The sequence below is a fragment of the Macrobrachium nipponense genome, chromosome 1 (assembly GCF_015104395.2).
Source record: "Macrobrachium nipponense isolate FS-2020 chromosome 1, ASM1510439v2, whole genome shotgun sequence".
Lineage (NCBI taxonomy): Eukaryota > Metazoa > Arthropoda > Malacostraca > Decapoda > Palaemonidae > Macrobrachium > Macrobrachium nipponense.
The window spans coordinates 18,298,673-18,322,747 of NC_087200.1; the positions used below are offsets into that span (position 1 = coordinate 18,298,673).

Here is a 24,075-nt window from a genome sequence, read left to right on the forward strand (position 1 = left end):
TTTTCAAGGTGCGCTATCCTTTACAGTGACCATTTTTTTTTATATGTATACTGTATGGGGCAGTAAGAGGCGAGTGGAAACCTAATAACAAATGTATGTATAAAAGTAAAATACAATGTACGTTGTTGGTTTGTCGTTTGTGGCGCGATTGTTTTGTAATGGGTGAAGAAAATTCAATATTATGATGTAATACGCAACATAATTAACGCTTGTATAAGTTTACACAGCTTTTAAATGTTTTTATTATGTTGGTATGCAACGATCATATTGTGACATGCTTTTCGAATTTAGTTCTGACATGGACCGAAAGTCAGCTAAAGCCTGTTAGAGTGTAAATAACTATGATACAAAGTGTCCTTAGTACTCGGAAACTTCTTGCCTTGATAACGTTGTTAACAAAATTTCAGCTCTTATATTCAATCTAAGCCTGTTTATAACTGGGAATATGAAATTAAGGCCAAAGGTCAAGTGCAGGAACCAGTAAGGTCATTCAGCGCTGAAGAGGAAATTGAAGGTGTAACAGGAAGAAACATCGCAGTTGCACATTGAAATAGTTACTATAGTAGATTCACATCAACCATAAATTTGTCGTCAGGGCCAGTCCCTTACGACGCTCCTGATTGGCTGTTGATAAGCCAATCAATGGGCTGGAAACTCTCAGTCTCTCTCGAGAGAGTTCACATAGGCAGGATATATGTTCCACCTCTTCTGAAAGACGTATCCCTTAGGAGAGGTAGACCATAGATCCTACCCATGTGAACTCTCGAGAGAGACTGAAAGTTTCCAGCCCAGTGATTGGCTTACCAACAGCCAGTGGGAGTGGCTAAGGAACCAACCTTACCTGACTTAGGGCGCAAAGGGACTACTTACCTGTGCGGATGGATTTGGTTGTTGTGCAGCTTAGGAAACTGGCCCGTGAAACTGGGCTCGTGGAGATGGGGTGTGTGTGGGGGGGAGCTCGATGACAACCAAAGACAAAAGAAAGGGAAAGCAATACTGGAGACGTGACGACACCGCCTCTCGAGAGGAAGGGAGCGACGACGCTGGAGACCCTTCAAGTTAAGAGAAAGCAAACACGAGTCGGCGAAGAACAGGGAGAGGGAATTTGCAAAACAAACGTCTTCAAAGCATTCCCGCGCTTTGTGTGATTCCTTCTAAAGCGTTTTATCTTTTATATGTATTATTTTCTTCGCTCCTTGATTTTTCTTAAAACCGTAAGTTACTATCATATATCTCTTACGGATAAAAATGATTAAAATTTAGTCTCATATCGCAACGGGAAACCCATTTGCTGTCGGTAATGACATGTCAGAATAAATTACATTTTTCCAAATCGCTTGAGGAAAACTGCTACAAACATGGCCCCTACCAGACCAAGAAAATATATAATATACATAGCAAGTAATGTTCTCGTTATTTGTTGTAAATTTAGTTAGCAACAAAAATACAATTAATTTTTCTTGTGGAATTATGAGAGTTTTGCCTCCATATTCTGTCGATGATATTTGCCCAGCATCGAAAAATATTCTTTCGAAACAAATGAGCGCTTCATGAATTTTGAATTTTGTCGTGTATGCAGGTTTAGCAATACAAGGCTAAATCAGTTACCATCGGATGGAGAATATATCGGGGCTTTTAAAACTCATAAAGATAAAAAAAACGTAGTACTTATTTTATAAATTGGCGCAAAATGTATCTCTCTCTCTCTCTCTCTCTCTCTCTCTCTCTCTCTCTCTCTCTCTCTCTCTCTCTCTCAAAGATTGCTTATTTTCTTTACTTTCCTCAGCATTTCGTTTTCAGCATTCCTGAACTTATTGATTTCAACACAGATATATAATATTGATGATAACCACGTCTTGCTCAAGACAGTGCCACTGCTTTGGTTCAGTCAGTCTCCTCTGCCATCAAACGTCACCAAAGGAGAATTTTATGTATCATGAAATGTTTATCAGTTTAAATGGTTATACGCCGGATGGACGTCGCTTACCCAATAGTCAGAATTTTCCAGAAATTGGACCCAATCGAGTGCGAGCAATGATTGCTTTCACCGGCTATTTTCCGTGATTTTACGACTTAACGCATCAAGGACATTCACGAAAGATCCGCGATTACTCAAACAATTTCATCGATTAGAAAATAACTTGAGGAAAGGAAATAAGCAGGGAGGCTAAATGCATACTTGGCATCCTCTGGTATGACAGGTCCATTATGTCTTCTCTTTCGTCCTGTCCTACGTTTGGATATGAATAGTTGATTTTTAAGAGACAGAAATATCGTTTGGAAATACTCGGCATGAATATGGGAAATTTTTAAAATAATCTTTTTTTTTTACTCGAGTCTGAAAATGTAATTTATTTATTATCGTCAGTTTTAGCAATATCACTTCCTAAACTATGAACACTTTTTACTTAAATGAAACGTATGTGAAGCTTGGCTTTGTCTCAGATAAACTTTGATTTAAGTAAAAAGTCCTTTGTCTACCCCCCTCGCCTTCCCTTTCCATTACGTGCTCTGGTCTGGGCAAGTTACAGTCTGTGGGTTGGTTTTCCTATAATCGTATTCAATAATTGCAAAAAAATATTGGCCTTGTCTCTTTAAGAAACTGACATAATTCCAGTTGTTTATTTTGACTAGGGAATTTTGTCACTGTAATCAACTATAAAATCAGAACACTTGACCTAAATATTTGAGGTTTGCATGCACATCGGTTAGGAGTAAATAAAAAAAATGAATAAAAATTAATAACAAAGGATGAATCTGTAAAAAGGTGATAAAAGTGTAAAAAGACTAATAACGTCTTTTCCTTTGGTGATGACTTTTAGTGTCAAAAATTCGGTTGTAGTATTGGGAGTCCGCTCAGTCCTGTGTAGCAAACTTATATATGGAGTATTTCGATACAGAAATTATAAACCCTATAAAACCTGCAGATATGATTTGGCTTGGTTATGTAGACGACATCTTAGCATGCTGGAAAAACGAATGGGGCGATTTTGATGTCTTTCTATAAAAATCAAATTCCTCAACTCCCCTTTTTAGATGTGTTAATCATCAGAACTAATAACAACTACAAATTCACTGGCTTCAGGAAAACGACATTCTCACTTTCATACATACATTATCACAGCTATCATGACATTTCAGTGAATCTCAGCATAGCAAGTAACTTGTTTTTTTAGAGCCCTGAGAATTTGCTCCCCAGATTTTCTTAACAAACAATCAGATATCAACTTATCCTGTTAGAATACTCCAAGCACATAATAGAAAAATCCAAACATAAAGCAAAGAGCATTTTTCACAAACCCCCAGAAAACAAAGAAAAGGAAAAATTAACAAACAAAATCATAATCCCTCACTTGGATAATTTATGAGTGATCACATAAACCCTAGGCCACCCCAACCCATCTTCACTTATCCGAATACCTTGGGGAGATCCTTAATTAAGGTTCAGCCGAAACCAGTTCCTAAAGATGTAGGAGTTTATGAAATCCCCTGTAGGGATTGATATTCATAATATGGATTCACAGGAAAATCTATCTCGAAAAGATTAACTCGACATAAGCACTCAGATATGGACAACATAGATGGGCAATTTTCCATCACATAATTATATAACACAAACCACACCATGGATTGGAACTCATCCTGAATTTCATATAAAAAAAGTTGTTGATACGAATGTCAGATGGTACAATCTTCACTGATAAAACAAGATAATAGGATCAACCTTTCCAGTGGACTCTGGGACTCTGACCATATAGGCAATATCTTTCTTAGGGCAATGATGAGGTGGATTAAGACAATTGACAAAACCAATGTCGGCTTAGCGGTGACCCCAGTCATCACCTAAGGGCATAACTCCCACTATATATTTTGCCAATGTAACTTCTATCATTCCCTTCTTGATAAGGTTGGTAGGCAGTCCACCGAAATATAGTCGTTAGAAGTAAACCAGTGTGTTTTAATGGGCCATTTATACTGGTGTATATATATATATATATATATATATATATATATATATATATATTATATATATATATATATATGTGTGTATATATATATATACAATCATTATATATACACACAAATATATATAAAATATAATATCCGCATCAGAATTTCATCTTACATAACGATGGTTCATCCGAATTAGAAAAAAACATTCGTTCACAATACATTTGAGTTTAAAAATGATCCCTATTCGCCAATAAATATTTGAAAATTCAGTTTGAAATTGCTTTTAAGAGCTTATCTGAACTCCCGGAGATTGACATGAAATATTCGGAGAGCATAAACTTTTACACTTCATGATTACTGTTAGTGTTTTACTTCATCAGTATTATTACTTTTTTGCTGTTTTGCATCGACTTTCTCCATCATTATGAACGTGAAAAGTAGATTAGTATTATCTCTTTAGCAATATTTGAGATGTCGGGGGAAATATTCCAAGTACACCAGAGGTAAGAATTACCGTTTGTCAGGCAGGTACTAAAAGTAATTTGGTTCTAGATAGTAGGAAAGTGATTTTGAAAATGTTTTACAAGATTGTATGTCGAACATCAGGAAAAAGAAGTGAATTATAAATCCGTTTCATGTTATTCATTGCGTGAATGACTGCCAAATAAGAAAGTCGAAACGTATGGCATCTAAAGATGTAACGTTCAGTCAAAAATAATTATGGGTTTATTGTATTCATCTGCAAATTAATTATTGTGATAGTTATCCTTTCAGTTTGAAATAGAAATCAGTTGATTTTCATATGATCACGATTATTGGTTATCAAGCTCAAAACTGCAGGATCAAACTTAGTTCACCAAGTTGTCCCATGCTGTCGCCAATAATGGGAAACCTCCTCCTTATTAACAACGACTGATAACAGATCAGTTATCCTCTCCAAAATAGATACTTGGTATATTCAGTTCAAACCTACCTACAGATGCTAAAATTTTTCAATATATATATATATATATATATATATATATATATATATATATATATATATATATATATATTTATGCAGGTTGCAATATAATAAAATTCATAATAGAACATAATTTAATTTCAAATACATAATGAAAACAAAAACTGCGTGATCTGGTGGTAACGAACAAAACAGAATTAGGAAAGCAGGTATACGGATTACGGGATACGAAGAATGATAATGTTTTGGTTGTTTTCTGTTTGCGTTGTGTTGTTGTAGGTCATCTGCCAGATGGGAGTGATCTTTCTGTTTCTAGTTGTCTGTTCAATGTAGGTTTGCGCAATCAAATGCAAATAGATTCGGCTATGATTAATCTATAGTGACTTCTATGTTCTGAGTAGATGATATCTGTATTCTCTGCTGGTTATTGTGTCAAAGGTTCGCGGTTGTGATGGTCTATGTAGTGTTGGTGGATGGATCCATTATTTGTGATCCAACCACCAACACTACCGCAACTTACGACACTAGAACTAGTAGAGAATACTGATATCATCTACTCGGAACATAGCAATCACTATAGATTAATCTTAGCCGAATCGGTTTGTATTTTATTGCACAAACCTACATTGAACAGACAGCTAGAAACAGCAAATATCACTCCCATCTAGCTGATGCCCTACAACACGCAACACAAACGTAGAAAACAACAAAATAACACCTAAACCACACTATTACTCAATCCCCCACCCTTTCCATAGGGCACCGTAATGAGATACAGCAGTTACAACACTGCGCAATCAAGAATACATGTGGTTACTTAATGAGTCAGTGCAAATAAGGAAGAATCGTGGGAGTGCACTTTAAATGTAAAGCACTTCACTTGAACACAGGTCTCAATGATGAAAGTCACACTAGAAAAGAAAATAAAATATTGAGAGAAAATAACAGGAACGTGACTGATTTCAAGACCCTTAATTTCAAATTACCTTCTTCAGGAGATGGGGTCTTCCTCATCTTACGGCACCAGCGAAGGAGGGGAATAGTGAAAATGGTTCACCAGAAAAGTTACTCAGGCTTCTAGATCAGCCACGTGGGAAGAACAAGGGCCAACACCAATGGAGTAAGAGGACTGCAGGTGTACCGGCTAGTGTCTCCAGTGTTTCTGAGGCTGACCTGCCCATATGATGCATTTTATAAAGTTGTAGGATTACGATGGCGTTGACTTAACTGGCACTCCATTTTCTATGGGAGCGTGAGCGAGCAGGCTTTCCTTCTTGTTATGTCCATGAAGGTAGGAACGAAGGGTGATGAATCAAATCTGGAGATTCTTTATACTACTGTATATTAGCAGAATTACACCAGCATGAAAGTGGAAGAAAGTCTCACATTTGTCATCTTCAGTTACCACTCAACAGGAACTGGCCCTGCATCGTACATGGCGGGAAATAATAGTGGTGTTGTAACATATAATTGTAATGTTGCCACAATGCATAATACAGCTAGTGGTTTTACGATAAGTACATACAGTATATTGGTTTAAGCAGTGATACAGGCTAAATAATAAAGTAAACATAAACATTAATGTAGGATAAATAATAAGCGTAATTCTTATGTGAAACAATAATATATTAAATGTAGATGGGTGCATGTAGGCTGTACGTAACGTATGTGCTGTGCAAATGGTATATGGGAAGTCTGGTGACACTATGGCGAGGGCTTGGCAATGTCCACGGGAGGGGAGGGCAGTCTGGATATCCTTGTGAATGTGTATGGTTGCTAAGCATGACTTGTTGCTGAGGCGAAGCGTTACCTGGAAGCATCCTACAGTTGATGTGATGAGGGATCCATCTGCTGTCATGATGTCCATTGTGGATGGAGGTAAAAGTCTTGTCTTGGGTATGCGAAGTGCATCCAAGTGTGCCATGCCAATCAGTGATGTCTGCTGCTGTATCTGAGATTAACTGGAGATGTGATGACATATCACAAAATGACAGGGAGACAGTGCCTGGTGTGGAGGACTTATAATCAGAGTTGGCACTCATGAGATAGCAACTTGTGTTTGCCCTAGTAGGTGGTGAGGGGCGATTTCCACTTGGGCTTGAAAGTGAGACTGCATCCCTGTTCTGATTAATCTTGGTAGATTTTCACATCTAAATGTTTCTTTTTCCTGGCAGGTATTGCACTAAGCTTCCTTAGCAGGAATTTCTGAGAGCAGGACCAGTGACCTGTGCATTCACAGCTATTGTAGGTGGCACTCTTGGCTGGGCATTGTCTGGAGTTGTGCCTGCAAGAGCAGTATTGACAGTCACTGTTAGAAGACGGGTGAGAGTGTTGGTCAGGAGTGTGATAAGAAGTAATTTTGTGTAGATGCTGGTTCCACTTCTATGAAGATACTGCACTGGCCTGGCTAGAGGAGAATGCAATGACTGATGCAGTCACACATGTAGATTCATAGGAGCAGCAGTGTCACAAACTTGGGGGGTGGATGAGGGGGATAAGGCATTGTATAAACTCTTCGTCCCTTGCGCCCATCAAAATTACCATTCGCTATTACCGTTCAGCGCCGGAAGCGTGGTGGCCAGTGCATAAGTCCACTTCATCAGGGAGATCCTTGAGGCATGCATAGTTGTCTGCAAACAAAACTCCCACGGTTTGTTTGCAGAACAACAATTCCCTGTGTTGTCAAGCTTCATTTATTAGACTGTGAAAGTGCTTTTGTAGTGTATCCAATACTTCTGTAAGGGATAGTGATGTCTCAGGAGGGAGCCCAGTGTATTTGTAAGGGTCAGCTTAAGGGCTTCTTCAAAAGAGGGAGTTATTAGGCAAACACATAGGGTTCACTTAATTAATTATATTAACATAAAGACATAAATCAGAAGCTTGGAGAAATACTAGGGACCGGTGAGCAGTGTTCCCTTCGAATAACCAAATATGAAATAAATGGAAAATCCAGTAAGGAACACAAAGGGGGCCCGCTTCAAAGGGGAACGTAATGAGATACATATGGCTACTTAATGAGTCGATAATGTTAATAAGGAGGAATCAAGGGAGTGCACTTAAAAGTGCCAAAGCAACTTGGTCCTGCAACACTTGACTCATACACTCACGTGAAGAATGTTGCACACAATTCACTTATAAACACAGGTCTTACTGATGTGAATCACACTAGAAAAGAAAATAAAATAGTGAGAGGATGTAATAGGGGCATGGCTGATTTTGAGAACCATAATTCGGGTACATTACCTTCTTCAGGAGATGAGGTCTTCCTCGTCTTAGGGTGCCATCGGTGGAGAATAATAGTGAAAAGAGTTCATCACAAAAGTTACTCAGGCTTCTAGACCAGCCATGTGGGGAGAAGAAGGGCCAGCTCTAAGGGAGTAAGAGGACTGCAAATCTCCCGGCTAGTGTTTTCAGCATCTCTGAGGCTGACCTGCTCATGAAATGCCCTTTATAACATCATAGGATTAAGATTTTACTCCTAGGTGGCATTGACTTCGCGGGTACTCTGTTTTTTTATGTGAGTGTCACTATGTGGTGTATGTGAGTTGGCATTCCTTTGGGATGTCACTCATATCCCAGTGTTATGGTAGTCGACACTTGGAAGGAACAATTGGCTGGTTGATTTTCTCACATGTATATATATATATATATATATATATATATATATATATTATATATATATATATATATATATATATATATATAATTTCCTTTTAACTTTCCTTAAATTCATAATAAAAGTTACACTCATTGTTATTTTCAAGTAAAAAAATATACAAACGTACATATATCTTCAGGGGTAAAAACATTTTCTGTGATTATGAAAGACTGTTGTCAATATCTCTGTAATAACATCTAAGAGGATTAATAGCGTTCTTTATCCTTAAGATTATATTTCTCCCTCATTGGGGCTTTGAGGTGATAGGGTTCTAAAAATTAATTAATTAGTTTACTGGATTTAGGAAAACATTCGTGATATAAAGAATATGAATGTTGATTCAGCGATGAGGCAAATATCACACTAATATAATTTTTTAATTTTTAGTAAATTTAAGATTGTTTTATAATTTTATTATCTTAATTTTATAATGTTATTATTTTAATAAATTGACAGATTCCCAGAAGATGTAATAAATGTCATTACGAAACGTTGGAATAAAGAACTATGTAGATTGGCCTGTTTCCTTCAGTCAACGCCTGATTTGATGCATTCCTGAGTCGTCACCTGCCTGCCCTTTGGTTGTGTATTCTGGACTTCTAACTGGGGCTGTTGCTGCCGACCTGCCTCTTCACAAATGGATCTTCGCAGTTTCTTTTACATCTTCCTTTTCCTAAAACAAGTCAGATCGAGGGGATTCCCTCACTCCCATCAACTCGTAGGTCGTCGTTATGGAGTGGAATCGCTGGCAAAATGTCGAACCCTGGAGAAAACTTATAAAAAACTGGAAAAAGCGAAGCTGGACCTTGATTTTCTTCAATACTGCCAATGTAATAATATTGTTCCAAATTTTGTTAAATTCAAACTTTACAAATTTACATTTTTATAAAGATGCCACAAATTGTTTGTTGAATATGGAAATCAGCAAAAAACAGAAAACCATCGAGAAACAGAACGACCTTGTTACAGGGTTGAAGCCAGAGGTGTTTAATTCTCTTTCTTTCATTAATGGTGTAATTTTTAAGAAACTTTTAATAAAACTTGACGATTTTATTTCTGTAGTACAGGAGAGACACTTTAGAAAACTGAGAGGTTTGGTTATTATAATTCCAAGATTTGCTAAAGAGAGAGTAACTGTTTTCAACTTCTCAAAACATGTACTGTCAAAACGTGAGGAGTTCTTGCTATCTTTGGGGTTGGAGTTCTGCCTACCTAACTATAGACCAAATTATACCAAATTCTTTCTTCCAATAGAGTCTATCTTTCACAGATTATTAGTATTACCTTTCAAAGTAAATAAAAGTGACCTTCAGAAACAACTCTTCGAACTATCTCAGGGTGCCTTTAGAAAATTGAAAACACGGCGAACTCCTTTTTTCAGAAAGGAAGATCATGAAACACTTAAACAATTGGCAATTAAAGAAAACCTCATAATCACCAGACCAGACAAAGGAAAAGGGACAATCATATTGGAAAAAACTGACTATACAAATAAAATGCATAATATTTTAAGTGATAAAACTAAATTCACTGAAATTGGAGTACCTGACTTTTATCATATTATTAAAAATGAAGACAAAGTAAACAGGTTTTTACGAACACTAAAAGCTGAGAAAATCATTGATGAAAACACATATCAAGATTTGTTTGTGACGGGATCATCATATGGAATTCTATATGGGCTACCCAAAATACATAAGCCCAATACTCCTGTGAGGCCCATTCTGGCACCTTACAATACGCCTAATTATAAATTAGCTAAATTTTTGGTACCCTTACTTGAACCACTAACAAAAAATAATTTTACTCTCAATAACTCGTACCATTTTAAAGACAAAATTTTATCACAAGACTCAGGTTTACTAATGCAGTTTAGATGTGGAATCTCTATTCACAAATGTCCCCGTGGAGGAAACAATTAACATCATATTAGATAAATTATTTCCTGAACCTGATTCTGTTTTTAGGAATTTTAACCAGTCTCATTGTAAAACATTTTTAGAATTAGCAGTACGGGACACTGCCTTTGTTTTTTATGGTAAACTTTTTAAACAAACTGACGGTGTAGCCATGGGCTCTCCTTTGGGCCCGACATTTGCTAACATCTTCATGTCCTCCCTGGAGGAGGGCATGCTTGATGATTGTCCTCTAAGGTTTCACCCTTTTTTTTACGTGAGGTATGTGGATGACACATTTGCATTATTCAAGAGAAACTCTGATATTGACTCTTTCTTAGCGTATGTTAATTCCCAACATAAACAATATTAAGTTTACGGTGGAAAGAGAGGAAAATAGTCAACTGGCTTATTTAGATGTACTCGTTACAAGAGAGAATGGTTCTTTTAACACTTCTGTTTTTAGAAAGAAAACTTTTACAGGTCTATGATCTAATTATTACAGCTCATGTTTTTATAATTTTAAGCTCAATTCATTGTCAACTCTTATACATAGGGCATTTTTTATTACATAAAACTGCCATTCCTTCAATCAGGAAATAAATTACCTATTGGAATATTTAAAAAATAATTGCTTCCCTCAAAAGCTATTTTATAAGAGGCTTCGGTGTTTTCTTAATAAGTAGTTTTTTAACAATACTAAAACATTTATATTATATTATTATTTAATTAATATTTATATATATATATATATATATATATTATATATATATATATATCATATATATATATATATAAGTTTTTAGCAAATTTCCCATGAATCTATAGTTTAAAAATAAGTGTTTTATCAGGAATATTTGACGTTCCGTAGTTCTGCCGGCATCATAAGAGATTCGCGAGCGCCTCAGTGGCGTGATCGGTATGGTCTTGGGCTGCCACCTCGGTGGCCGTGAGTTCGATTCTCGGTCATTCCATTCAGGCGTTAGAGATGTATATTTCTGGTGATAGAAGTTCATTCTCGACGTGGTTCGGAAGTCATGTAAAGCCGTTGGTCCCGTTGCTGAATAACCACTGATTCCATGCAACGTAAGAACACCATACAAACAAACAAACATAAGAGATTCGCTCATTACTTTCATTCATATACTTCAAAATCAAACAAGTCAAAGTTTCGTCGATCGTAACCGGAGTAAACATAATGTTGGTAACATAAAAGATGGATTCTAGAGCAATAAAATTATCTAGTGAACTCACTTTCAGTTTTGCATTTTCTCGGTCAGTAACTGTTATATGTTTGGTTTTGAATAATCTGGATATAAATCATAGTTGATTCTTATACAATCGCTAAATCACTAGTTAACGTGAAATAGACCCACATATTCACGAGAATACATATTTCTTTACATAAATTTTCCCCCAAGAGAAACCTGACGTTCCTATCTTTATAACAACTTGTGCCTCCTCTTTTTAAAAATATCGACGAATTTCGGAATGAGAATGGAAAAAGAAAAAGCCATGACCTCGAAAGGATTTTGACACTTTTCGTAACTTCCAACCTGCCGTTTGCAAAGATATTAAACAGAGGCAAATATTGACTCATTTACGTGAGAGCGTTTTTACAGTCGGCACAGCTGTGCAGCAACGTCTGCTGGGTGGGCAAATAGCAACCGTTTTTACAGAATTGAGTAAATTAATCAAGTTATGAAAAATAAGCTCATTTTCGACACGAACAATCGTTAACTTCGGAGTTTTATCCTGTTAGAGAATATGTAGGATAAATACAAAAAGGATATTTTGTCAATGTTTTAATTTTTTCTGTAGCAATTATATATTCTGATGCAATGGTAATAATCCACAATTATCTGATCTTGAAGGATGATCGGCTTTTGATGTATGTGTGTGAGAGAGAGAGAGAGAGATATATGAAATAGTCGATATTAGTGAGAAAAATAAGGAGTTAAAGAAAGGGAGAGAGAGAGAGAGATTTGAAATAGTCGATATTATCTGCCGTGACCGTCGCCTCCCCTTCCTTGACGTCCTCGTCGGGCAACAAGAGGAGCGCTTCGTAACACAGGTGTATACGAAACCCACGAACCTGGGCATGTGCCTGAACGGCGAGAGCGAGTGTCCAGAGAGATACAAGCGCACTGCGATCAGCGCCTTCATCAGGAGAGCTCTCTCACACTGCTCTACGTGGAAGGACACGCACACTGAATTAGAACGTGTTGCCCAAGTTTTAATTAACAACGGGTATTCCAACCGGGACATCACTAAATGCATTCGCAGAAACATCGATAAGTGGTATCAGCAGGAGCCTCGTCCCGCCGCCCTTGAAGACGTCACTCTCTTTTACAAGGGAGTATTTCATAAGAAATACAAAGAGGACGAGCGAGCCCTTCGTACCATCATAGAAAGGAACGTCTCCCCCACGGACCCTGCGAAAAAAGTGAAACTAATAATTTACTACAAGAGCAAGAAGACCAGTGCCTGATTATGAAAAACAACAATCCAGCCCCCGTGTTGCAGGACCCTCTCAAGAAAACTAACGTTGTCTACCAGTACAAATGCCCTGTCCGGGAATGCCCCGGGGCTTACATTGGTATGACGACTATGCGATTTTCGAAGAGGATATCCTGCCACGCTCAGGAAGGCGCCATCCATAATCATGCCAAAAACGTCCACAATACCAGGATAACTAGGAATGACATTATTCCTAATATCAGAATTATCGATAAGGCAGCAGACCACCGTCGCCTCCGCCTCTTGGAGGCCCTACACATCGGGAAGGAGAGACCCAGCCTCAACACCACCCAAGAGACTTCACTCCTCCCGACGGTGGCACGAAGGGCGCCGCCCGCCAGCACCATAGAGCCGATCGAACGGGCCAATCAGGTGCCCCCGTCTATCGGCAATGACCTTCCCAATACTACGCTCCCAGTCTCCAGCGTCCGCACGAGAAGAGCAGTGCGAGCTTCCACCTCTGCAAGACGGCTTGACTCAGGGACTTAATCCTCTGTTCAGCCAATGAAAATGCAGCGCCCATCAGACAGAGCACCTGGGACACAATAAATACCGCCGAACGACCCCATTCCAAGAGCCCGTGCTGGCACAAGGCCAGCTTAATCTTAAACAACAACAACAACCCATTCCAATCAGTTCAAGCTCACCTTTCCTTGAAAATGAACCGATGATACGGTTGGAAACGTTGGAATTCCGTTACGCCCTTAGACTAAGATTTGTTAACCACCTTTGTTATCATAACAATAAATTCTTATTTTTAGAAAACATTTCTTTCACCGAGATATGAACATCGGCCAGCTATTAGCAAATATCAGCCCTGATGAGAAGAGAATAATAAGAAGAATTGAAAAGATCATATATAAAATCAATTCCACTGATGCTGCCATCATCTTTAACAAAATATTATTATTATTATTATTATTATTATTAGTATTATTATTATTATTATTATTATTATTAGCCAAAGAAATAAGGTCGTAACAAATACCTCAACAGCAACCACGGCAATGATAACAATATTGAACGCATAGATTTAATAAATTGCTTGTGTCTGAGTTATAGGCAAACCTAATTTTAAATACAGAAATCTTTAATTGCTGATTTGCATAATGTGGCTTTATTTCTCATGTACATTTCATTGTTTTAATTCGCCGTATTTTGAATATTGTATAATGCACTGAAAAAAGCCGATAAAGAGTGCAAACATAAACGTAAGTTAAAGATATTCATTCTATTTGTCTACCATTGCAGCTGTAGTCATCAGCTGTCATTATTCATCATGAAAAATGGCCAGGCAAACCTGCCACGATATTTCTCTGTTCTTCTAATTAATTATTCTGCGATTCCGTATTCATATTCATGCATGTAAGTACCAAAGAGAAAGCGGTTCGAATATTCTCTGTTCAGTGAATCTGAAGTAGGAACTCGGTTTTTATAAACATGAAATTGGCAACAAACAGTTGTCTCATAACTTCAATGGGAGAAGAATGAGACAGTTGGAAACCTAACTTTACCTTATTATTTCCTTTCTACGGCTAATGTTTTATATTACAGTTTTATAGTTTTATATTACAGTTTCTTTATATTACAGTTTTACAGGTTATATACCTTATTTTACAGTTTTATAGGTTTATATTATAGTTTCTTTATGGGACGTTGATTTAAAACCATTTTCTTGTTGGAGTACTTGGAAATAAGAGGCCGAAATTTCATCTCCTTTTCTCAGTGGACAAGAAAGAATAAAAGATGGAGGAGAATTATAGCAGTTTCTAGGAACCACAACAACCGCCTCATGTGACACCTGATTGTTTACTTTTATCATCACTGAAACGAAGAATGAGGTAAATGTCTCGGCGTTGATTTTCTTCGCTCGCGCTTCCCAGAGTGCAGGAAACTGCATAAATATCAGAAGTGCCATCGAAAATATATAGCCGTTAAACAACAAAGGACTTGCCACAATATGTCATTCGTATCGCGACTAAAGTGGTCCCGCAATGGAGGAGAGGTTTTACATAGACAACTCTTTAATGGTGTTGCTGTTTTCGTCGTGTCTGGCATGTTTACGGTCTTGTTCTTTGTTTGTCCCTTGCTCAAACAAACGTTCGTTGACTCTCGTGACATCACGCCTCCTTGGTATTTGCAATGGGCGCCCGCACTTAGGGGCGAAGAGACCACTTGCCCCCACCCCCCCTGAAATCCTGGAAAAAATTGTATATATATATATAATATATATATATATATATATATATATATATATATATATATTGAGTTGAGTTTTTACTAATATATCATCAGTCCTTTACAAGGACCGATATGTCGAAAGTCTTAGCAACCACTCCGTTCGTTTTACTTTTCCGTTCGTGGTATTATTGGCCTGCATTTATACATTCATCACGTTCCATATATTCGTGAGTTTGGTACACATACACACATTATATATATATATATATATATATATATATATATATATATATATATATATATATATATATATATATATATATATATCGAGCTACAATGTCCTTTAATATCTAATTCGCTCTACCTCGGAATTAATATATTTTCATATATGCTTAACCGAAGGGGAATTTTTTCTCGATAATAGATTTGCTTGGACCAGGGCGCGAACCTATGGATCCTTTCAAACCCAGGAACGTCAGTGAAGCTTTACCTACTACACCACTCGCGGTGGTGTAGTAGGTAAAGCTTCACTGACGTTCCTGGGTTTGAAAGGATCCATAGGTTCGCGCCCTGGTCCAGGCAAATCTATTATCGAGAAAAAATTCCCCTTCGGTTAAGCATATATGAAAATATATTAATTCCGAGGTAGAGCGAATTAGATATTAAAGGACATTGTAGCTCGATATATGTATATGAATCACGGAAATGTGATATGACTTATATATATATATATATATATATATATATATATAATATATATATATAGATATATATATATATATATATATATATTATGGCTTGGCTATCTAAGCCTGAAATATCAAATAGGATGTGTCAAAAAGTAAGTGTCCTACCGGATATATTGAATATCCATCGCTTCATAAACCTGGATTTAATTTATAATTTTTATTGTTTAGCCGAATTCGAAAACAACAAACAAGGAACAAGCAAACCTGATAAGCGGATAGTCTTGAAAAACCTAAGGATTTATTAGTCACGGGGATTAAACTTGGGCTAAGCTTTTGTTTTGTTAGAGGAAAAAAATTCGCATTTTATTTATTTACAATAGTTTTATTTCCTGTGGGTTACGAGTACCCTTTTTTCTGTTGTTTTTTAATAGTATATTTTATTTTATTTTATTTTATTAGTTTTTTTATATCCTTTGGAAACTGAACAATAGTTATTATTTAAGAGTTAACACGGTTTATGTAATTCATTATTTCGGGTGAATGTGTAATATATATTTCAATATACTGTGTGATGAAAGAAAATCCACTATTTGCTTTTTGAGTAACAACCAAGTACATCTATATTCCTAGTCGACTTTTCTATCAAGTATAAAAACTCGTTGTAAGGCAGTTCACTCGTGTTAAGATATTCATCTGTTCTGCCAACCATTTTTCATTTACTGCTTTAAAATAAGTTGATATAGAATAAAGTAGTATCTCACTTTAACCGACACTGAGGTTCTGGCTTTTCCGAGAAGCTCCTAAGACCATATTGCAGTCTACACTTGAATGTTTTGAAGATATCTTACAGCTGATAGCCGAAACTACCCTATATTTTACACTTAAAAGTCAGTTTAGGAGATTTATCTAAAAATGTATTACATCTACACTGGTAGGAAATAAAAGAAAACAATCATTTGGCAGTGGCAGATGATAAGTAAAGAAACACACTAAATTGAGGTCTGTTAAGTTAAGCCGAGTTGTTGCTGTGTTTTAAAGAATAAGGTAAACTAAAGTCTATAACTGGCATTTTACCAATGTTTTCAATATTCATTTGTCTTATAAACGTTCCAGAAAAACAATGAAAGGTATTCTGTTCATATCCTTAAATACATCCGGTTTTTATGTCTAGATGATTAAGCCTGAAGTATATTTGTTTTTAATCTCCACATTAGCTCTAGGCAGTAGAAGCATTTAAACCCCCCCCCCCCTTCTCTCACTCTCTCTCTCTCTCTCTCTCTCTCTCTTCCGCTTTTTTTTTTTTTTTTTTTGTCCTATAAATTCTTGTGCAATATTTTCAGTTGTTAACTTCGTGCTGGCAGTTAATGATCCTTTTCACTGAAAATACGCGTACCAAGACTTATTTTACTTATCGGTATCGTCTCTTTTAATACTGAGAAACTTCGTTTTTTATAACATGATGTAGGAGATTTAGTACACGATTTCGTGTTCTATAAGTTCATGTAAAAAAATTTAATACTTATGCTGGCGAATATTTTAATCCAATGAAATAGTGACTTGATTAGAAAGAAACAGTCAAATTTCATGTTTATTTTGTACTTAATGTGAAATTAAAACCGTACCGAAAACGAACTTGTCTCGATCATAGCGTTTATCCTTAATTTTGTTTACCTCAGAATTTGACTAAGCAAGGGCTCTAATATTACGTCTGCCTTTGTATAGTGAAGGTTGGGAACCTCAGTTAGCAGGGGAATTTTATATGGTAATTACGTCTCTGAAATATAATGTAAAAGAACTTCTTAAGCCATGCATGGCCCCCAAGGCCATGCATGGCAAAATATAGAGATGTGTATTTTCTGTTTTGAATCTGTAATCTGCCTTTAACCTTCAGAAACGATGCGTGTATTCTGTCATTTATCCTCCCTTGCTATGAGAAATGGGATCAAAGGTTTTCAATTTTACTCTGGAAAACATGACAGAATGGATTTAATACACTCACAGATACAATTGGAAAATATGGAATGTCCAAGGTTGCGACAGAACCTCCTTTTCCAGTATATTTTCATCTCGCTTCAGAATACAAGAACCTTCTCTCTTAATATTTCTGAGATTGGTTTTCATTTCTTTTCCCATTTTGCTTACTGTATTTAGTTTTCAATTAACTATATCTCATAAGGAGAGTAAATTTCTATTCCAAACTATCACTTTTTATACAATTTCCTACTAACGGTAATTTGATTTGCGCAAGGGAATTAAGGTCCTTATATCAATTAAGTTAGTGATCCCCATATTAACATTGGTATTTGTAATGGTTCAAAGAAAAATTGAATGAGAGAGAGAGGTTTTATATTGTTACCTCTGTGTCCTTATTAAGTGTGTGTATACGTATATACATATATATATATATATATATATATATATATATATATATATATATATATATATATATGTATGTACATATATATATATATATATATATATATATATATAATATATATATATATATATATATAAACATAATAATAATAATATAGCAGACTGACTCCAATGTTAAATCACTCAATAATATTTTATGCGCTTTATCATGATTGCTTTTGCGTGTGTATGAAAAACCCAGCAGTTGTAAAAAAGATTTTGTGCCGGTGTCGTAATCTGTGTAGACTTTGTGCTCCTGATATCTGAGTGATTTCCTAGATACCGTTGGAATAAGTAACCTTATAGACTTACAAATCGTCGTATTTTCATCACTGCATTTTTAACCATTTAGTTTGTTCCTTGAGTTTTCAGAGATGTATCGCTGTTGAATTTAGTCGTTTCATTCCATCAGTTTCCTGAAGTATGGCCTCTGAAAGTATTTAGAAAACTTTGGTATATTATTTGAGCTTTTCGAAAGCTAACTACCAATAGGCCGTGGCAAAATCCCCTACAGTAATTATATGGGAGCATTCTTGCTACGAGTGACATACGTGCAGCGTTCAGAGCTTCTTTGGGATTTTACTTGATTCTTAATAATTAAAATATATATATATATATATATAATTATATTATATATATTGATAATAATATAATTTATTTATTATAATATAATATAATAATATAACTATATATAATATTACTATATAATATATAATAAATATATATTATTTTATATATATATATATATAATAATGTTATTAATATGTAATATATATTATATATAATAATTATTATTATATATATTATATAATAACATAATACAATATTATAATATATATTTACAATATATATATATATATATTATTATATATATATATATATTATATAATGTGTGTGAGTGTGTGTATGTACATTAATCAGCCCTAAAAATTCCATTTGCTTTTACAGGGTTATTCACCTCTTACTTCAAATGAGACTTACTTTCATGCATTATATATATATATATATATATATATATATATATATATATATATATATATTATATATATATATATATATATATATATATATATATATATATGTATAGGGATACAATCCACAATGAAGTAAAATCCTCTTGTAGTTTAAAATATATATCTCTAGTACAGGATTAAACTACAAGAGGATTTTACTTCATTGTGGATTGTATCCCCATTTACGTAGAGGTACGACATGGTACCTGGTTTCTGCATATATATATATATATATATATATATATATATATATATATATATATATATATATACACACATACATAGGTTTTGTTTATGTATAGGTGTGTATAAGTATATTATATATTTAGTCATAAAAATGAGAATCTGTACTCTAGGACACTCGGAGATAGAAGGAAATTAAGAAGAAACTTATAAGATTACTTGTCTCTCTCGATCCCAAACCTCAAATAAGTAAGGTCTCTTGTGAGAGAGTGCTCAGTTCTAAAGATATCCAAGAGTGGTAGAGGATGTCTGTCATTTGGACATTGAAGATATCTCTTTGTATGTAATCTTGGTTGCACCTCTATAGAAACCGGGAAGAGAATGTTAGTTTCATGTTCTGGGTTCCAACACACACACACACAAACACATACGTACACACACACACACACACACACACACACACACACACACACACATATATATATATATATATAATATATATAGATATTAGTATATATTATATATCTATATATATATATATATATACATTCCTGTTAAGATAATTGCTTCTCACACGCTTCCTATTGGGGCTGAACTGGGACTTCAAGGGCTTCAGGAGGGTCACTATTCATGTCAGCAACCTCGAAAACTATGGTGTTTTCAGTTATTTATACATGTCACGCCCTTCTCACACCCCCTATCTATCAGGGCTGAACTTGGGCTTGAAGGGTATTGGGAGTGTCACTATTCACAACAGTGTTCATGAAAACTGTGGCTTAGACGCTAATATCTGTCCTTTTCTATTGTTTTTTCATGTCACCCCCCTCCCTTGGGGCTGAATTTGAAATTAATGGGCATCGGGAAGGCCACTGTTCTCCTCAGCATTGAATTTCTGTTGTTTTAGGTTATTTTTACATGTCATCCACTTCCTATCAGTGCTGAACTTAGACTTCAAGGGCATCAGAGAGTCAATATTCTTCTCACCGACCTCATCAGCTATGGATTAGATGCTTATATCTGTTGTTTTTGGTTATTCTTACATGTCACCCACTTCTCACCCTACCCCCTTTCTGTCAGTTCTGAACTTGAACTTCAAGAGCTTCAGAAGTGTCACTATTAATCTCAGTGTCCTCAAAAACTTTTGAGTAGACACTAATATCTCTTGTTTTCAGTTATTTTTACAATTCACCCCCTTTCCAAGCCCCCATCCAATCAAGAGTGACATTATTCATCTCAGCAACCTAAAAAACTATGGATTAGACATTAATATGTCATTTTCAATTAATTTGACAGATCACCCCCTTCTCAACCCCATCCCTATATGGGGCTGGAATTGGGACGTAAATGGCATCAGGATTGACACTATTCTTCTCAGCGACCTAGAAGACTATCGATTAGACACTTAATATTTAACGCTTTTGGTGATCCTTACGTCACTCCCTTTCCACCCACTTCTCACCCCCTCTCTTTCTTATCAGGTCTGAACTTGGTCTGAAGAGCATTGGGAGAGTCACTGTTCTTCTCAGCGACCTTGAAAACTATGGATTAGACACTAATATCTATCGTTTTCTGCAGTTATTACATTTCCCCCCTTTCTCACACCCCGCTTTGGTGCCAGTGATGTCTTAAGACCACAGTGTTCATCCCTTGATGATAAGTAGTATGTATACCAAGTTTGGTTGAAATTGCTCAATGCATTTCAAAGTGTATGTAGAACACACACACCCATTATTTGTATTTGTGTGTGTGTGTGTGTGTGTGTGTATCCATATGATGTGTGAGTGTGTTTGTTTGTATGTGTGTGTGTGAGGCTTGAATTCGGGGAAAATTATACCTTGCATGTGAATTCTGACTAGTTATGTCTTCATACCTAACCCTCTTTTAGCAAGACTGACACGTTGTGGTAAAAATTGTAGTATATATGCAAAGGGACAATACAAACGCACATACAAGTGCCTGAGTGACATGATCGGTATGGTCTTGGCCTATCACCTCGGTTGCCGCGAGTTTGATTCTAGGGCATTCCATTGAGGTGTGAGAGATGTGTATTTCTGGTGATAGAAGTTCACTCTCGACGTGGTTTGGAAGTCACGTAAAGCCGCTGGTCCTGTTGCTGAGTAACCACTGGTCCCATGCAACATAAAAACACCATGCAGACAAAGAAACAAACGCACATACAATCTTTGGAAACCAAATATTGGCGCCTGACAGGTGCAAAGAAGGGGAGGATTGGTAAGCTTGTTGGCGTCTGGGGTCAGTACTCTTATTTACAAATCTTCCTTTCCAAGCAGGTGGGCTCACATCTTTCGCCTCCGTCGCTTCTTCACTGCCTTTTTTTAGAATCCAAACATTTTACATGTTTATTTTGGGTGATATTCTATATCATACTGAAGCTTCCTTTACAACATTGATCTCGAAAATGTTTCGGTGTTTCTTTCCAGTGTGTTATTGGAATAGACACATCTGTTTTTACCTTCTCCAGTTGATCGTATGATTGGCCTCATTAACATTGACAAAGATTCCACGGTCCACCTGTGCATGTCATAAATTTTTATGCTGTTTAATTCTTTCAAATCACTTTCCAATTTAACCAATAGACAAGTTTTCATAGGACCTTCGTAGGATTTGATACGCTGGTCCCTCATCAGTCCTTCGAAAGATGTCTAAGACATGAAGACAAAACTTCTATCTATATCACGTGTTAGTATGAGTTTGAATATCTATGTGTATATATTATAGTATATATATATCCAAATAAACGATCAAAGGTTGCTGAAATCTCTTATAAGTATGAATGGGTGACGCAGTGCGATGGTAATTAAGATCTTGTTGAGTATCAAGTATTACTTTGTGTTCAGACCTTTCACGCCTGCAAAATTATTCCCTCGCAATATAACTTAAATTCAAAATTGAACCGAACGTCAGTCCTTTGTGCGAAACAAATTGCTGGCTGGGTATGACTCATTTCTACTCTTTGACCTAACACCGACAAATAATTGATTCAAGGTCAACATAAACCTTCGTGGTGATAAATTCAAGAGATTTGGGGATTCGCAACAAATTTAGGATGAAGAGAAAGCAAACTGTATCACTGTAACCTTTTACGGAGAAAGAATGATGTTATAATATACCTGAGGAATATTTTACCTCGTGATTGGATGATACACAGGGTGCGATAAATACCTCCGGAGGCACTATTTAACTCCTCGTTTCATTTATGGCGACGCATTTTCCTCCGATGAAAGCATAAGATTAAATAGCGTGTTCTTTCCCATGTCGTGTTTGAGATACGACGGCTGCGCGAAGTTTGTGGATTCTGTTAGCTGGGGGTGACGGTTTTAGAAGGGACCTACATTAACCACATCCAAATAAACACGTTTCTTTTCTTTCCAAGAGCGTAGGTGGTTTGGTGTAAATATAAAGTGTTTGACGTCTAAAACCTGTGGGTGGTACAGGAAAGTTATCTTTCTCTTGCTGTTATTGTACACACACACATACACATACTCACACACACATATATATGAGTGTAATAAAAACACCAGGTACAATCATGACAATTATTTTCTATTGCTATTCTAAACAGAATATGACATATAAATCTTTATTACTTTAGCCCTTAAGCGCAATAGGAACACCATGAGTACAAAGCTGTTTTCACCACATGATACTTCCCTATAATAATTTCACCCAATTTAGGCACTAATATTTTTCATTATGCTTCAGCCTTTGTTTTGATGAGACAACCGGGCAAACAAGTGTTGCGATATTGAGAGAGTTAAAAAGTATTGAAATTTTTGGGCCACTTTAATTAAGGTTTTATTAGCCACTACATGGGGAGCGCAAAAAAGTACTTGAAAAACATCAGCCGAAAACGATATTTGTATCAAAAAAGTAAAGCTAACTGAACGAAATGAAAATAAATAAGGTATTCAGTTTAACCCCAAACTACGGCCATAATCAGCATTATCATTTTATATTTAGTTAAAAAATTAGTTAAAAAACAGACGAAATCGTATATTTTGCTAAGTAATTTTCCATTACCAGTGAAGTTGTCGACACAGTTCGAATGTTGACTCTAGTAATTCATTGCCACGACGGAAGCCTCCAAGCATAAATACCAAGGGCAAATAAATAAGCGCTTCAGACTGTCATCCCTTGTGGGGGCTGTCGGTGATACATACCCAGGCAGGATGCCACAAAACGTCAGTGACCTCCTTCAGCTGAGAATTAACAGAAGAAGGCAAAGTTTTATGTTTCCCACTGCCACGTTGAGCTCAAGAATATGAAGAGTAACTGTGATATTCAAAGAGAAATTGCTCAATTTTAATTCTGCATTTGGAGAATTACAGATGATAATAAGGTTTGATTTTTAATTGGTGTTTTATTAGGTGGGGGGGGGGGGTGCGTTTCAAAAACCGTCGTTTGACGTTGATGATCATTTGCTCTCTCTCTCTCTCTCTCTCTCTCTCTCTCTCTCTCTCAAAAGGTTACTTGTTAGTAGGTATAGCATTCATGGAGTAAATGAATCATATATTATATATATATATATATATATATATATATGATATATATATATATATATATATATAATATATATATATAA

The 24,075-nt window shown here is 36.0% G+C and overlaps 1 long non-coding RNA gene across 1 annotated transcript in view; it reads left to right on the forward strand.

The window, feature by feature from the left end:
- LOC135220097 (uncharacterized) overlaps window positions 1-10,052 on the forward strand; it is a 252,935-nt gene extending 242,883 nt beyond the window's left edge. The window contains exon 5 of the long non-coding RNA XR_010315567.1: window positions 9,033-10,052. This is a non-coding gene — a long non-coding RNA (uncharacterized LOC135220097). The remainder of the gene's footprint in view (window positions 1-9,032) is intronic.
- The last annotated feature ends 14,023 nt before the right edge of the window (window positions 10,053-24,075 follow it).